Below are 17,355 nucleotides of genomic sequence, written 5' to 3' on the forward strand. Positions count from 1 at the left end.
ATATGTAGTATTAAGTACTCTGTATAAGAGAAAACTTGTGCTTGAGCAAGTAATTAATGGCGTACTCATCTAAGGAATCCATTTTCAGATGCAAATGAATAAAGAATCCAAAAAGAAACGGATAATCACAACTAGTTACCATAGAATTCAAAGAGATTTTAAATCAACTTCCATGAAAAATTCACAAACAATATACAACTGTACCAATTGGTAAGGTCACAAAATGCTAGAATTCCTTTACCTTGTGTGAGAATGCATGCAGTAGCTTCTGTTTACTATCATTCACAGTCGCATCTCTTTTCAGCTGTAAAGATTAATAAATTACAAACCAACACTGTCTACAAGCTATCCCTTCCTTCCTTCCTACAAAGAGTGAAAAACAGTGGTAAAATATAAAATATAAATCAAAATAAATCTTCTCTTACAAAGCATCTGCACATTCACTCACTAACCAACACAGAATTGTTTAGATAAGCTCATAACCCCACCGCAAAATAGCCAGGCACTCACTCATAATAGTTAGTGCTGAAAGCCACTGGCAATTACAGCAACAAAACAAAGTGCATTCCTTATCACACAAATAAAAAAGCAAATGGATTACTATAGAATGATAATATCTAAGAAAAAACATATCTCTGCTTCTCAGTAATATCATTGTATAAATGTACTTTAGTGTTTCTCCAAAGATTCTCCATTGTAGAGATGTCTAAAGCTTGTACTGCGTACTCCTTCACATTCTTGCACAGTATATAGTGAGTTAAGTTGCATTTTTTTTCAGCCTCAGTTTATTTTCTCCAAGTCTTTTGGGTTTCTAATAAGATGATGGGAATGCAACCCATTCCTAAGTAAAAGTATGACTAATGTTCATGAAATTAGTATTGTTTCAATCTTTGATGTTTTTGCCAAAAATGCTCTTTGCAGCACCCGCAATGTGCCCAGATTTCACTCTATGTCTGACTTCTTTGTGTAAATGCAATTGTTGTCTGAATAAATACCATATCATTATACCTTAACCGCAGTAAAAATGAATTCCCAACACAGCAGCTGTGACTGCTTTAAATTTGACACCTAGTAGCCAAAGTGATATTTAAATTTGACGTGTCTAATAAATTGACAGCACTCAGAGCTTCTGTTTGTCTCTATTAAAATTCCAGTGCTAGTGCTACTACTGGCTAAATGTAAACTGCTCATATTTGCACAGGAACAACATATGAAGAGAAGAGAAAAGAAGAATTTATAACATTGAAAATAAGCTACATGCATTCAGAAAGCAACAACACTAAACCTCCAGGAAGCAAGAACCTCGTACCCTGCAGCTTTTCTGTTGCAATAGTTAGCATGGGTTTCTTAACTGCATGGCTCCACTCACCCAACCTAGGATTAAACTGGAAAAAAAAATCCTATTTTATCCAGTGAAGCTGGCTATCTTTTAACTAAATAAAACCTCCTGTAAGCAAGAACCTGACAACCTATAGCTTTTCTGTTGCAATAGGTGAATTACAACTTAGTTTTTGTAAAGTTTTAAGGCTTTTTGTTCCCATTTATTCCATCCAATTGCCACTAGATAGCACCATAATGCATTGAATTAGCCACACACACACACACGCACACACGCACACACGCACACACGCACACACGCACACACACACACACACACACACACACACACACACACACACACACACACACACACACACGCACATGCACAAAGTCTTCCAGTCTCAAGCATTCACTGTTAAAATTAATACATTTTTGCTTTTTACTTTCAGCATACTCTCTATACTAATCACAACCGTCTCTGTAACTGCCCAACAGCCTTGTTTGTGTGCTTAATTTGTTTAAAGAATTCCAGAGCTACTTAGATTAATCTTTTATTAGATACTGATGTCTTAATCTTATTACGCACCTAAACCTGATAGTTTGTCAGCTGTTGTCCCTGTGGGGGGAGGCCCATACGTTCCCAATTAGTCCTGTTCTGGCTGCTCTCTACTCCATTCACCCTGTCTGCTTCTCCCACCCACACACACTGATTATTTTCACTGGTCAGTTCTCTCCTAGGGTGCCATCTTTAAACTATCTCTAATCTACCTAACTCACATTCAGCTGCCATGCCCTAGCTGCTTTAGCTCCCCTACCCCTCTGTCTCTTGTGCATGCATGACAAGTAAGTAGACCAGTGGCATATGTATTCAAGAGCTGATATGCATTACTGTCTTATTATTACTGTTAACTGTTGATTTATTTAATTATTACTGTTAACTGCTGAGTTATGTAATGGTGCTGAGCTGAAACTGCTGTTCAGAAATCCTATATGTTATGAAAGCTAGCTAATGTATTAACTGATAAACTGCTTGTTAATTTTATCTTGTATTATGAAGGTGGAGCTTAACTGTATATCTGCCAGGCATCCTGTTAACTGCTTGCAAAGTGTATTCATGTCCTGGCTGCATCTGTAAGCAATCCTGTAGCATACTACTGCTCTTAGAAAACTAGACACTGGAATTTACAATTGCTTTTATAAAAGGTTAAGTGACTGCAGTTTATTTTGCTGTTAGTTCATATTGAATAACATAGATGTAGAATTGTTCTCTTAGTAAAGCCATACTTCCTTTGCTTTGTGAAATATATCATGTGTGTATTCACCGCTGAATTGTGCAGCTGTTATCAGCTGACACAGAGGCTGCATGTTAATGCTGTTAGTCTGTGGTTTTACAGAGCTGATTAACAAAGTATGAATATGACCAATTTTCCTCTTTATCTGGATCCCTTGCATGCTCTCCACTTCACATTCCTGTAACCTTTGCACTAATTCTGACTTATTTAACTTTATTTTTCAGTTTGCATTAGTTTCTTAACTGCATGCACCCCCACCACCTGGGATTAAACTTAAAAAAAAGTCTGTTTTGTCCATTGAAGCTGGCTATCTTTTAACTAAAGGATAACTGCATGATTCATTTCTTGTTTCCTCATTTCCAAAATGCTCTTCTTCCCTGTCTTATGATGGTACCACTGAAGGAAAGTAAGTTTGCCGAAGTAAATCCCGATTTTGAATGTTTTCTTCACCCCCCCCCCCCCTTATTACAGCTCCAGTACAGTGAGCCATCTTTAAGCCTGTTACAATCTCACAGAGCATTAGCAATGCTAAGGGTGCTTCCAGTCTTTCCTCTGTTGCTGCCAAAGGACCACCCACACACCACCCTCTGCAGTCCTTTCACCGAGGAAATGCCTCCATTAATTAACTATGCATTGATATGTTAAATGTGCCCTCATCATCCAACAAAACTATGATCCAGAACTACTCAAGGAACTATTCTCCTAAGTATAGTTGCCAGACACATATATTTTCTTGAGGGATTACTTTTATTCCTTTCTGTCGCAGAGACAGTGTTCTACAGTTTGAAATATTTTTTTCTCCAAAATAGGTAAATGTCACCTTCCTGCTCCATACAGTTATATGCCTATTTTGCTGTTAGTTTATTGACTATTTAACCTTCAATAATGTCATTGCTTGTAATTTACTTTGCTAATAACTCAGTTTACTGGCAATTTATGTTTTTCGCTGGTGGTCATATCCCTAACACTATTAATGGTTCCATCAGGGCAAATTTTGAAACTGCAGGAGCCTAGATTTAGTTTATTTATTTATTTATTTTCTTTGTTGCACGTGTGCTCTGCTGGTCACTTTTTTGATTCCAAACCTCTCAAGAGCTTAGGTCAAGAAATCGGGACAAGGCAAAAGGAATGGGAGAAACGGGTAAATATTAAATATTACTCATATTCATACAACAGAAGGAGGAAACTGATGCAGTATAAGTTGAAGTCCCAAGACTGTAAAAACTCCCTTATCAGCCTCAACAAAATGTTGAGATCCCTCATCAAATCCTCCAAAGCTAGCTATGAAAACAGAATTGCAGCAGATAGTAAAGGTAACCACAAGGCCTTCTATAGTTATGTAAAAAACCTCCACGCCAATACCCAGATTTGCTCTGAGCTACTGCACAATAGTAACTCCTATACTGAGCCAACAGATATTGCCAATATACTGGCTGACAGATTCACTGCCAACTTTACCCATCACTCCCCACAAAGAACCAATCACAATACCAGAAGATTGCCAGGCGCACACTATTACTGCTGCACAGGTTAAAACAGCACTGTCCAAGGCAAGAATACAGCTTCTATGGGACCTGATAATATCCCTGGATGTGTTCTACATGAATTACACAGTGAACTGGCACTTCACCTGTGTGCCCTGTTCAATCACATCCTCACCTCAGGCTTTGTCTCTACCGAATGGCGGACTGCTATAGTCATCCCTCTCCACAAAGGAGGAGTGACTACAGACGCTAGGAACTATTGTCCCATTAGCCTAACAAGTCTGATATGCAAGGCTATAGAATGCATCATCGTAGACCTAATAAACAAGGATATAGGGAATCTCCAAACTCAGGATCCCACACAGTTTGGTTTTGTGAAGAGGAGATCATGCCTGCTCAACTTGGTCGACTTCTTTGAATCAGTCACCAGAGCTGTGGATGAAGACAAGGTGGTTCATACAGCCTACCTTGATCTGGCCAAGGCTTTTGATACTATTCCCCACTCAGGAATCATAGAAAAACTCACTAAGCTAGGCATCAACCCCTATATCACTAGGTGAGTTGCAAACTGGCTCACAGATAGAACCCACAGTGTGAAAGAAGCTGACTCCAAGTCAGACTGCCGACCAGTCATGAGTGGAGTCCCACAGGGATTGGTTCTGGGACCTCTCCTGTTTGGTATCTACTTCTCAGAAGTCCAGTCCAACATGAAGGGACTCTGGCTGACAAAGTTCACAGATGATTGCAAGTTGGGAGCCATTATTAACTCCCCAAGTGATGTTGACAATTCTACAGAAAGGCCTCACTGAGACCAACGACTGGTGTCAGAAACATGGCCTTAAGCTCAATGCCAAAAAAATGTGTCGTCGTCCCCTTTGTGAAAAACCCAGTTCCCACGAACTACCAAGTCGATGGTAGTCCACCGAACACAGAAGGCTTTATAAGAGAACCAAACACCAAAAACAAAAAAATGAAGGGTACACCACACTGGTTATCGAGTAAAAACACTGCTTTAATACCCCAATGGTAGACCAATCCTGGTTATAGTTCAACACCATCACACTGTTCTCTACAGAAGGTACAGTTGTAACCTTAGTAGGGACAATCCCAGCCCCTAAAATAGGGCAGAAAATGTTAAATCTTTTTTTATATATCTCTTTCTTAATCTCCAACAACATTTTAAGGGGGTATCCTGTGTTCATAAGCATCCTAAGTGTATATATGTCACTCTTAAAGTCGTTATCATCACTAACTAACCTAGATAGTCGACACATCTGACCTTTCACCACCTCCCGTTTCTGATGGGGAGGGTGACAACTTTCATACTGTAGCAACTCATTTGAGTGTGTTGGTTTCCTAAAAATAGTAGAAGTTAACTTACCTTCCCTTTTCCTGAGAAGTATGTCCAAGTAATCAAGTTCGTCACTGTTGAAGCTATGGGTGAAGGACAAGAAGCCTGTACTACTGTTAAAAAAATATACAAACTCCTCAATTTTTGTCTCTGTACCCATTCACAGGACCAGTATATTGTCCAAAAATCTTAGATATTTAACGATTTTGGACATAAACCTGGACTTAAATATTGTTTCCTTCTCCCATTTTAGTAAAACCACATTTGCAAACACAGGGTCACATTTTGCCCCCATTGCAACATCTGTCTTTATAAGGCTTTATAAGAGATCTGGGAACACAAGTTGATAGCAACCTCTCTTTTGACCACCCCACTGCCACTGTGGTCAGACAGTCCTTCTATGTGGCACATGTCATTATTAAGGGTTTTGCATCCAGGAAGAAAGAGGTCATTGTCTCCCTCTACTCTTCCCTCATTAGGTCAATAATTGAGTACAATGCCCCATTTGGCATGTATCACTAGACACCTGCAACAACTGGAGAGGCTGCAAAAGTACCTCTCAAAGAGAATCCTAGGCCTTAAATACTTGTCCTATATGGACAGACTCAAAAAACTCCGGCTATTATCTGTCTCATATTGCCTGCTTAGAGGCGATCTCTGCTTGACCTACAAAGCCATGTCGCCATGTCTATCCCAGCTCTGTTAGAAATGCTACATCTAAAGAAATTCTAATCCCTCCGCACCACATGCTGCAGAGACCTCAACCTCATTACCACAATCAACAGAACATGCTGGAGGGACAGGTTCATAACCCAGAGACTACACATGCTATGGAATAGACTTCCCATACATGTCAAACAGAGCACCTCACTGGCCATGTTCAAGAGAAATCTTGATGAGTGGATGGGAAATAGAAAATTCACCCAGGGGATCACTTCAGTGGCTCTACTCGACAGAGGCATTGGAAACTACAGTCGGGTGGCACAATGCCAGGGTAATCCCATGGGCTAGGCTTGTAAAGGCTCCAGGGCCATTAGCCTAGTACACTCCTATGAACCTATATAAACTTAGACAGTTGCTCAGATAGCAGGATTTGTTTGTGTGGAATTTCTGCAAAGATAATTAAGTCTAAAACTCAAATGTCTGTCCTGAATTAATTCTTTAGTTATTTCCCAGCAATCCATTAATTTTAGAGGACAAACCTAAGTTCTGCATTAAAAATCATGACATTCTCTGACAATCTGTAGCAGCCTGATGCCAGGAGAGTTGTGACTATTAAGCTGCCGTGGACCTCACTTTCTAAGGACCTTATGCTTGCCATTATTTTATGCTGAATAATCAACATTTTTGCTGTTTAGAAAAAAATACAAGAGAGAGGCAGGTTGTGTTTCTGTTGGTGTCTGAGTGTGTGCATTTATGCCTGCATGAAAGTATGAATGAGATCGATTGAGCAGTTAACATTTTTACTGTGTAAGGGCAGTGAAAAGAATTTATGAAAGAAAGATAAGAATGTACATGTGTGTATGTGTTATAACCTTTATGTTTCTGTCTGTGTGTGTGAGTGTATGTGTGCATGTATGAATGAGACTTGTGTGTGTTTGTGAGTATTTATGCATGCGTGAATGAAAGCGTGTTTCTTTATGCTTGGGAAGATTGTCACTTTATGTTTCTGTCTGACTGCGTGAGTGTATGCATGTTTGCTTGAATGAGACTTGTGTCTATATGCGAGTGTATTTCTGCATGTGTGAATGAGAGCATGTTTCTTTATCTATGCTTGGGAAGATTCTTCCTCTTTGTGAAGAATGTGTGTTAATGGGAATTCTGTTTGTGTTTTGGAGATGTACTGTTGAAACAAGGCACTGGATACTGTAACAGATGATTATTGTGAGAGATCGTACTTTTGTGGGGGCTGATTTGTTGAACTGTGTTACCAGTGGAAGAATAGTAAACAAAAAGTGTTGCTAAGGTGAAATATCCTGATTTTTCTAACATCTTAAAGCTTGTTGACAACTTTTGCTGAGCAAACTTTTTCGGAGGCATACATTTTGACCACTTTACTTCGTATTGGTAATTGCATTTTGTAGTTAGTATTCCTGCTTTGTGATAACGTTTAGATGTTCAAATATCAGAGCATGTTGGAAGAGTGTATTGTACGGCTTATTGATTGACTGATATATTCTATTCTGGCAACTAATTGATGTGTGAGATGGTCTTGGGTTTTAGTTTTGGTTTGGTTATTAGTTAGCAGTATTGCCAGTGTACCATCCTTTTATTTATCTTACTCTTTGCTGTTTCAGTTTTCTTGCATTCTTAACTCTACCAGATTGAACATCTCCCTGTTTCCTTTCTTTCTACCACCTTCACAATCTCTTCTTCCCTATCCTTTCCCGTCTTTCCTAGCATCTTCATAGTTTACTACCTCTTTAAATTGTAGTCTGATGCTTTTTAGAATATTAGTTTATGCAGCAAGTTGTTTTACATATGTGGGTATGGCAATATATAAAGTGTGTATATACGTGTTTATATTTCTATATACACGTATGTCACTTACACAAAATCAAGCATATCTTCATGCATATGTGTGTGTGTGTGTGTGTGTGTGTGTGTGTGTGTGTATATATATAAAAAAATAGTGAGCCAAACAGCCAAATAAACTGAGAAAAGTAGAATGAAGTATCCACCAAGCACAAATAAATCGATGCTCAAAGGAAAAAATGCTTTAATAAGCACTGTAAAAAACACTCCAATACAAAGACCGGGTCTAGAAATACAAAAGCAACACTATCACGTTTTCGTCGCCAACTTCATCAGTTAAACATCCATCTTTGAAAGTTAAATGCTTTTATATGTTTTTCAAATTACATCACAGTACTGAAAGCCAATCATGTTGGACCATTTACTAAGGTTAATTGTTGGAACTGATTGGTTCATACAGTCTTCACAAGCCAAGGTTAAAACCACATCTCTGAATAAAATAAATCCACACTTTAATTACAATAATAATTTAAAAACTTCTTTAAAAAGTTGATTAAAAACATTATTTTGTAACACCATTTAAAATAATTTAAAATGCTTTCTACATTAAATGTGAATGAAGCATGTGAATCTGGGTTTAAAAATGACACCATCTTGTGGCCATAGTGTATAATTACAACTGAACCAACAGCTGGTAATATAAAATCCTGAGAAGGGTATGTTTCTTGTAATTCGCAACAAAAGAACATAACAAAAAAGTTTTTGAACATTGTTTTAGCTCTTTGTATTAGAGTTTTGCAGCTCTCAACTTCAATACTGGAGCTAATGATACCATGTCATTCAGCCCTAAGTTACGTTTAGCATCTAAAAAAAGTTGCCAATACAGTTCCTTGTATTCAATAAGTGTTTCCCACATCCCACCTCTTGGGTTAGTGGGGACAACTTCAAGTATAAAAAGAATAACCTGATGTGTTACATTTGGCTGAATGCTTGCTAAGTGCGTTTTCTCATTCATCACCTTGACATCGTATAAGTGCTCATATATTCTCTGTCTGAGCTTTCTTTCGCTCTTCCCTACGTAGAAGGAGGGACATTTTTACAAACAGCCAGATATATGATGCCTTTGGTGTCACAGTTAGCAAATGTATTCAATTGCAAGGTCATATTTCTTGCTTCTAAAAATTGTTTCACCACAATGCAAATGTGTGCAGTATTTACATCTCCCACATTTGTATAATCCTTTCTTGGTTCTATTGCTACTGTTCTGTGTGTTGACATTTGTCCTTCCTTCCAAGTAGTTTTTGATGCTCTTCCCTTTCCGATAGACATGGGACAACTCTTTATCGAAAATATGTTCAAGGTCTGAAAATTTCGAAAAACTATGCCATTCCCTTGAAAAAATGTTCCTAACAAAGGCTGATTGTTCATTCAAGGTTGTAATTAACCCTGTTTCTTTTGCCCCAAAATTACTTGCTTGTCCTTTATTGTGGGTTAATTGTTCTTCTTCACCTAAAATAGGTGCAAATACATCTGTTCTTTTGTGTTGACTTCTTCTAGTATTTTGTTGAACATTTCCAAAGGATACCCTCTCTGGGTAAAAAGGCCCCTTAAGAAGTTGGTTTCTTCGGAGAAGCCTTTGTTGTCTGAAGTCATTCTGCTAGATCTGACCAATTGACCCTTTATTACCCCTTTCTTCTGGTGGGGGGGGTGGCAACTGGTGTAATGCAGATAAGAATTGGAGAAGGTTTCTTTTCTGAAAATCCTTGATGTAAATTTCCCTTCCCTTTTCTCTATGTGGACATCTAGATATTTCAGTTCTTGTTCATCAAAGTTACCAGTAAAAGCCAAAAAGGTCGTAGTATTGTTTACGTGTATTAAAAGATTGTTGAAATTTTCTCTACTACCCTTCCAAAAGAAACACAGATCATCTAAGAACCTAGTATAAAGGGAGCATTCCTTAAATAGGGGGTTTCCGATGAGAAAATTTTCTTCCCAAAAGGCCATGATGATATTTGCGTAGGCTGGTGCACAGTGTGCACCCATTGCAACGCCCTTTTCTTGTTTGAAGTACTCCCCTTGAAATAGATGAAATTGTTTTTGAGAACTATTTCCATCAATGTCAAAATGTTCGTGAAGTCAATGTGTGTCAGTTTTTTGCTTTCTATTAATTTCTCCTCAAACCAAGATAAACCCAGGTCATGTGGAATACAACCAAATAGGTCTATAACGTCCATGGTTCCGAAAGAAGTGTTCTCACTGTATAGGGTAGGTTTGATTCTTCTCAACAGGTCCCAAGAGTCTTTTAAAATGTTTTCACATCCATCAAGGACATGTTTAATCTTGTGATCAACATATTTTGCTAATGGAGCTGTTATAGAACCCTCCGCTGACACTATCGGTCTAAGGGGGTCGAGGCGTTTTATGAACTTTGGGTATTCCAAAATGCAGGAATTTTCGGTTTGTCAACTACCAAGAATTTGTACTTGTCTTGATCTATTGAACCCTGCATTAGCATGTCATAAAGTAAAGCCTGGATCTTTCTATAGGCTATGTTCACTTCATTGATAGACACTCTAGTGTATTTGTCTGGATCATTTAGTAAATCCAACATTTTCCCTTCATATTGGATAGTTTCCATGACCACGACCCTCCTCCCTTGTCAGGTTTCATAACTCTCAGATTGTGGTTGTCACTAATAGCTCTTAAGGTGTTTTTCTCTTCCGTTGTTAAATTGGAGTGAAAGGTTTTGTTGTCAGGTGGGATCTAATTTCATGTTCTACCTTAAGCTCAAAGTTCTTAAGTTGGGGTGTGTGGGAGGGTTGAATGTGCTTTTCCGCTTCAAGACCTGTCTATCATAGTCTACAGTTTTGTCCTTGAAAAACAGCTCCAAATTCTTTTCCCGTATAAACAACTTGATGTCTATCAGAAGTTTAAAGATGTCCGTTTTTTGTGTGGGAACAAAAGTGAAGCCTTTAGAAAATAAATCGAACCAACTCTTGTTGATGCTGACACTAGAATAATTGTAAATGTTAAATCCATTGAATGTCCAGGTGTTGAGAATGTTGGTGATACCATCTTCTAATTCCAACCCTGCCTCGTCGTCTGGAAAGGTCTCCCCCCCCTTCCCCTGCATATGTGTGTGTGTGTGTGTGTGTGTGTGTGTGTGTGTGTGTGTGTGTGTGTGTGTGTGTGTGTGTGTGTGTGTGTGTATATATATATATATATATATATATATATATATATATATATATATATATATATATAGGTCTTAACCTGTCCTTACCTATATATTCCTTTCCCCCTGCTAAACTCTTGGTACCTCCATCCACACCACGTTAACTAACACTCATTTAAGAAAAGCTATATTACATTAAGGTTACACACTGACATTTCTACCTTGTTCTTCCCCTACTGGTAAAGACAGCTGATAACTTTTTTGTTGTACCTACCTTACTTGCTCCAACCCGCTCTGTTCGCCCTGCGGGCTTACTCCTCTCCCCTACCCTAACCTCAATTTCCACCCACCCCCAGTGCACTTAGTCTTATACTTCTGCAGCCACACCCACTCCCCCCACCACCCTATCACTTACATCTTCTACATAACAGCCCCACCTCTAACCTCAATAAATCCTTAAAGTAACTCTACACTTTGTCTTACCCTCTCCCCAACACCTCCACACTCTTACATCCTGTATTGCTAACATTATACAGCTTTTTCGATTACTACCATCTCTATTTTAGTGCACTATTACAACTTCATCACTTAACCTTCTCTACCACTTACATCTCTCTCTCCCTCTGCCACCTTTACTTTAGCATTCTACTAGACTCCATCCCCTTACCTACTCTACCTCTCAACCCACACATCAAAATGGCCTCAACACATGCTTCTACATATACAAACCTACTACTCTTAACCACTATTCTAGCCTCTGTAACTCTACCCTACACATTAACCTTCATTGAACACTTGTCTCTGCCTAAACTACACTACCCTCACCATTAAACTCTACTAGTTTCTCATGGACTCTCTCTTAACCACATTAACCTAACCTCCATTTCTACCTATATACTCCCTAGGTATCATAGATCTTCCCATATTACTTAATTCCATAACAAAAACCCCTAAATAACTACTATACATTTCTAAAGATATTACAAAAACCTCAGCAGCATCCCCTATTAGATGGTGATATTCATCCAAACCCTGGCCCCAATTCAAGAATTACAAGTAACCCACAAATCCTCACTTCACATAATTCCATTACCCCAAAAAGACATGCTAACTCCCTCCTCATAGCTCACCTTAACATACGTATCATTAACAATAAAATTATCCACCTCCATGCACTCTTACAGATGCACACATTTGATATTCTCTGTATTACAGAAACATGGCTAAAGCCCTCAACTCAGGACCAGGAAATTACCCCACCTGGGTATAACATTCTTAGATGTGATCGCAAAACCAAAAAGGGGGAGGTGTGGCCATCTTATATAAATCAGAGCTTCAAGTTTCACCCTTCAATGTGTCCCTACCCACAGATACTAATGCAGAAACCCTTACTGCTAAACTTCAAATCAACAACTCTAAATTCATGTATCTAATTTGCTCCTATCTTCCTCCTGGTAACAACATCAGTACTCTTGAAAACTTACTTAGTTGTTTCTCTACCCACCTACCTCAGGAAACTATTGTACTAGGCGACTTTAACATAGTTTGGGCTACATGTAGCTCACCCAATCCTATCAATCACATAAATCTTTATGGTTTCTCACAAATAATAACCACCCCTACTAGAATCCATAAATCAAGTGGTAAGGAAACCACCCTAGACTGGATACTTATTATCAGTCATCCTGGCACTTATAAACCAGGAACCCTTCCTGATGATAACAGCAACCATGCTCTAACCTATATAATTAAACAAAAAATTAATATCCCTAATTATAATATTTACAAAACTGCCCGATCTAAAAAACACTTTCAATCAGAGAGCTTCCAAAATGAACTGAAAGCATGTCACTGGTCACCACTGTACCATCTGCAACATAATGAAGCAGTCACCTACTTTATACTAGATTCCTACAAATCCTAGATTACCATGCCCCCTGCCACTCTTCCTGAATTAGGACCAAAATTCCCCCATGGCTCACAAAACAAACTAGGCAAAAGATCCTCCTAAGAAACAAAATTTGGGCCAACTGGAGAACATCTAAAAGCCTTTCAGATCACATTTACTTCAAACAACTAAGAAATGCCACCAAAAAAGACATTGTCCTAGACAAAAACACTTCTACCTCCACCTCCAACAAACTCACCAGCAAAAACCACAAAAGTTCTGGTCAGGCATTAACAAACTACTCCAGCCAGGTGACTCTAAAACCCCTGTCCCATCAGGTATCACCCATAATAACCCTAAGCAAATTGCTGATGCCTTTAATAATTACTTTACTGAAGCCATCAAAACTCTAGCTAATACATTACCACCTATTAGCACTTCATTGTTAAATACCCCAAACAACCCAGTTCCCACTTTTCATATACAACCTGTACCCACTTCCCTCATTTGCAACTTCCTTCAAAAACTCAAACCATGCACTCCTTCTGCTGACTGCCTACCAGCATAATACCTGCAAATTGCAGCTAAAACCATTGCCTATCCCATTTCCATCCTTATAAATAGAACTATTACAGAAAGCACAATCCCTTCCATATGGAAAGTCCCCCACATCATCCCTCTACATAAAGATGGGTCATCCACTGACCTTTCCAACTTTCTCCCAATTGCCCTACTCTGCCCAATAGCCAAAATAATGGAAAAATGCATCCACCAACAACTCCTTGACCACCTTCTTCATAATAATTTACTTGCTAACTGCCAACACGGTTTTAGACCATTCCATAGCACAACAACTGCTCTGCTATCCTTTTCTGACTGTATAAATAAAAATCGTAACATTAACTCTCTTTCCTCTGCACTATTTATCGACCTTTCAAAAGCCTTTGATATGGTTAATCATCACCTGCTTATTGATGTACTAAAAGCCCACTCACTCAGCCCACAAGCACTACTTTGGTTTAAATCTTATTTAGAAAACAGACAGCAAGCTGTGCTCTGGGACAATAATCTTTCCACACCCATGCCTGTGAACATTGGAGTACCCCAAGGCTCTATTCTAGGCCCTCTTCTCTTTTTAATATTTATTAATGATCTAAATACCAAAATTCCTCAAGCCACCTGCATTCAATATGCAGATGACTCAACTTTAATATGTTCAGCCAAGTCCATAACCTCACTCCAGACCATCACCCAGCCAGTATTTAACACTGTAGAAAGTTGGTTTATGCAACACTACCTCCTCCTGAACCCTAAAAAAACTAAATTACTTCTCTTTGCTCCTACTCAAAAGTCAACACAAATTCACTTCACAATATCGTCTAACAATGGAACTAGCATTTTCCCTGACACTACAACCCATCTTCTGGGAATAACCAATTGACAACAACCTTAGCTATGATGACCATATCAATACTACCATAAAATCTGTTAACAAAAAACTAGGCTCCCTTTATAGAATCAAGCCTTTCCTTACCCAAACAGCTAGAACCACTATTGCTCAAACCCACCTGATCTCTACCCTATTCTATGCTTCTGCCATATATACCAATCTATCTAAAAACAACCTTAACAAACTAGCAACCAGCTATAAACACATAGCCAGATTTGCCACTGGCACCTCTTATTGAACTCACCACTGTATCAACCTCAAACAACTGGGATGGTTAGAACTCCAAAACCATCTACTTTGCCAACAACTTGTTATCACCCAAAAGATCCTCTACTACCCTAATAATACCCCAATACTCACTAATCTGATTACTCCCTATAAAAATCTGGCTACATTATGCTCAGCTAATAGGCTTCTAGTTTCGACCATTAAATCCAACAACAAAGTTGGGGCCTCACTTTTCACCAACACAGTGGGAAAAATGTGGAACCAGCTTCCAGGTGAACTCTCAACTCGTGCATCCTCAATGCTTTTTAAAAAACATCTCAAAGAACATCTTAAAATACATTGGCTTTGTCCCTGCTCTAACCTTGACTGTTACCTCAGTGCCCCATCTTACACTCCCCTTACTTCTCTACTCTACTGCTCTATGATGATTACCTGTAATAACAAGTAAGCTAACCTCAATTTAGAATCTAAAAACAAAATTTTACCAATCTCTATACTGCTTCTTCTATATATATATATATATATATCTTTTTTTCTCTCATATGTTTTTTGTTCTCAGTATTTTATCTTAGCTTAATCCTACTATAAGACTCTATACTAGCCTGTCTCATGTGCAATCTGAATAATGTATTATAACTCATGTTACTATTGTATATATTGTATTATTTGTTACTGCCTATGCTTGGAGCTTTTCTCCCCGGGCCTCTACTGAAAATGGACATATATTCAGTTAGACTAGCCCGATCAACAAATGTAAAATAAATAAATATATATATATATATATATATATATATATATATATATATATATATATATAAAAGGCCAGGGAGATCTAAGGGGTAGGCCCAAAGTCCAAGTGTTTAAACCAAAACTAAGAGTTTAGAATAACACTTAAGAATAACACTTAGCACTTTAGACAGGCTACTTTAGGGCCACTATTAACTGCACCATAATTTACCACATTCCTATACCCTACAACTGCAAAAAAAAAACAAACAAATAAGAGCATAAATAGTGTCAGGAAGCATATCTCAAACACACTGAAAAGGAAACTGAAGTCAACTTACAGCTTGCTTTTTTTTCTGGAAATTTTAGGGAATTCACAAGAGATGACTTCTGAACATAGACACATAATTATATTTTGGGAGTTCACTTTTACTGGAACATACATCACAGCAAGGTTAACATTTGTTGTTTCATTCACCATCCCATTTGCTGCTTCCGGTTCAATTACCATTCAACAAAACAAACTGAACAGAAAAAGAAAAATAAAACTTTAAGGGCTAAATGTAGGTGAATAAAATGTAATAGTTATGTTTTTCCTTGCTGAAACTAAGTGGCGGGGAGTAAAATAATTGTTGAGTGTTACAGCAATTTTATTTCTGACATTTGTATATATGGTTAAGATCACATGCTACCTCCCTCTGGTAGTGCAGCAGAAAATGCTGACAAATCAATTGTGTCCACCCATTGCTAGCACAGCCAGAGGAAAGTGAGTCCCAGTCTAAAATATGGCTACTGCCATCCTACTCCTTAACTCCTACCGTATTTTGTAGCACCAGGTACAGTCCACAGGATTCACTAATCTTACATGGAGGAATAAGTTATTCCTGCACAGAAATTACCGTTTAAATGCAGCATGGCAGCATGCCATGCATATTTATGGAGGCTCGCTGCTTGTGCTCCTAAACTAATATGGAGCTGTGGATGAGTGCAGGGGGTGTGTCTGAGAGCAGAGCTCTCACAATACACATGCCCCTGCACTCAAGAATTGCCATTCAGCAATTAAAATGAGCGAGAATGCTCATAGCTCCCCAAACACATCAGGATAACTGTAAAATGTACAGATGCATGCAGAAATCCACAGCAATATGTTATATCTGTCCTTCCATTTGTTCCCCCATCATTTCAGGGTTTGTCTAGAGTTTGCACTCCAAGAGGTTGAGAGGTATGTCCACCGTGATGCAGAAAGCTAACAAAATAACAGTGTAGCAGTAGCAGGGATATTTGTGAAGGGTACAGATAAAAAAACACTACAAGATTTTTTTTTATAAAAGCAATAAAGTTTAACCGTAGCTGCAAGGGTGTGCCTGTTGCTAAGCTACGCATAGTCCAGCTCAAACAGCACAAGACTTTAACTAGCAAGATTCAGTCAATAGAAGCAGTACTGCTATAGTCTAGTTGTTAGCGTATATGCGTTGCAAGCAGTCATTCCTGGTTCGATTCTCACTGTAGCAAATTTCCATTTTACATGTGAAAGCAATTCATAAACAATTATTTTGTGTATAACCTACTAAAGAACATATATTTGTGAACTGGAGTACTGTATTATTTCCAGATGTGAGGTATCAGTGTTGTCAGTGTAATAAAGTGGTGAAACCCCCCGATAAACACAAGTGCCCCATACAGTATACTTACACATGAATTAGGGATACTAAACAAATTTATGATATGTAATGAATGATAAATCATTCAATACAGCAAATAGTGTGCAGAATTAAAAATAAGCAATGATAAGCATTGCACACCTCTTTCGTATCACCCCTTTTTCTTGCCTTTTAAAGAAAGTAGCACATGCGCAAGTGAGAGTAAGCACTTTTAAGCAGTACTAAATGGGTTTAAGGCTGTTTGCGTGGGGGTAAGCAATGCCTACATAGAATAAGCAATCTTGAGGCTAACTCTCTGTAAGCAT

The sequence above is a fragment of the Protopterus annectens genome, chromosome 6.part0 (assembly GCF_019279795.1).
Source record: "Protopterus annectens isolate FY-2018-M chromosome 6.part0, PAN1.0, whole genome shotgun sequence".
Lineage (NCBI taxonomy): Eukaryota > Metazoa > Chordata > Ceratodontiformes > Protopteridae > Protopterus > Protopterus annectens.